Raw genomic sequence first — 1,812 nt, 5'->3', positions numbered from 1 at the left:
TCCTTTTCCTATTTGGAACCACTCTGTTTTTCCATGTCCAGTTCTAACTGTTGCTTCCTGACCTGCATATAGGTTTCTCAGGAGGCAGGTCAGGTGGTCTGGTATTCCCATCTCTTTCAGAATTTTCCACAGTTTATTGTGATCCACACAGTCAAAGGTTTTGGCATAGTCAATAAAGCAGAAATAGATGTTTTTCTGGAACTCTCTTGCTTTTTCCATGATCCAGCAGATGTTGGCAATTTGATCTCTGGTTCCTCTGCCTTTTCTAAAACCAGCTTGAACATCAGGAAGTTCACGGTTCACATATTGCTGAAGCCTGGCTTGGAGAATTTTGGGCATTACTTTACTAGCATGTGAAATGATGAAATTGTGCTGTAGTTTGAGCATTCTTTGTCATTGCCTTTCTTTGGGATTGGAATGAAAACTGCCCTTTTCCAGTCCTGTGGCCACTGCTGAGTTTTCCAAATTTGCTGGCATATTGAGGGCAGCACTTTCACAGCATCATCTTTCAGGATTTGAAATAGCTCCACTGGAATTCCATCACCTCCACTAGCTTTGTTCATAGTGATGCTTTCTAAGACCCACTTCACTTCACATCCCAGGATGTCTGGCTCTAGGTGAATGATTACATCGTCGTGATTATCTTGGTCTTGAAGCTCTTTTTTGTACAGTTCTTCTGTGTATTCTTGCCACCTCTTTTTAATATCTTCTGCTTCTTTTAGGTCCTGAATACATCATGTGAAGTGCTGGGCTGAATGGAACACAATCTACAATCAAGATTGGTGGGAGAAATATCAACAACCTCAGATATGCAGGTGATGTCAGTTTAATGGAAGAAATTGAAGAGAAACTAAAAAGCCTTTTGATGAGTGTGAAAGAGGAGAGTGAAAAAGCTGGCTTGAAATTCAATATTCAAAAAACAAAGATCATGGCATCCAGTCTCATAACTTCATGGGAAATAAAAGGGAAAAAGTGGAAGCAGTGATGGATTTTATTTTCTTGGGTTCCAAAATCACTGCAGATGGTGACTTCAGCCATAAAATTAAAAGATGGTTGATCTTTGGAAGGAAAGCGATGCGAAACCTGGACAGCATATTAAAAAGCATAGACATCACTTTGCCAACAAAGGTCCATATAGTCAAAGCTATTGTCTTTCCAGTAGTCATGTATGTATATGAGAGTTGGACCATAAAGAAACCTGAGCACCAAAGAATTGATACTTTCAAGTTTGGGTGTTGGAGAAGACTCTTGAGAGTCCTTTGGACTGCAAGGAGATCAAACCAGTTAATCCTAAAGAAAATCAGCCCTGAATATTCATTGGAAGGACTGTTGCTGAAGCTCTACTACTTTGGCCTCTTGATGTGAAGTGCCAACTCATTGCAGAAGACCCTGATGATGGGAAAGATTGAAGACAACTGGAGAAGGGAGCAGCAGAGGATGGGATGGCTAGATAGTATCATTGACTCAATGGACATGAATTTGAGCAAACTCCCATAGATGGTGGAGGACAGAGGAGCCTGGCATGCTACAGTCCACGAGGTTGCATAGAGTAGGACATGACTTAGCAATTGAAAAACAACAACAGGGCTGCCCAGAGATCCCACATTTGTAATAAATTCCCAGATGTTGTTTATGTTGTAAGTCTTACTCTGTGGACCACATTCTGAATGTCAGTACTGTGGTCCAGAGTGAGGTGTAGGTCTTTTAGGTCTTCTCTATTAAGAGTCTTCCTTTCCACCTCTGGTCTGATGTAAGGTGGTCAAATGTTGAACTCAGTCATTCTACTACTGCATATACAATTTTACACGTGCC

The sequence above is a fragment of the Bison bison genome, unplaced genomic scaffold (genome assembly GCF_000754665.1).
Source record: "Bison bison bison isolate TAMUID 2011002044 unplaced genomic scaffold, Bison_UMD1.0 scf7180017862966, whole genome shotgun sequence".
NCBI classification, from domain to species: domain Eukaryota; kingdom Metazoa; phylum Chordata; class Mammalia; order Artiodactyla; family Bovidae; genus Bison; species Bison bison.
This window is presented reverse-complemented; position numbering follows the sequence as displayed.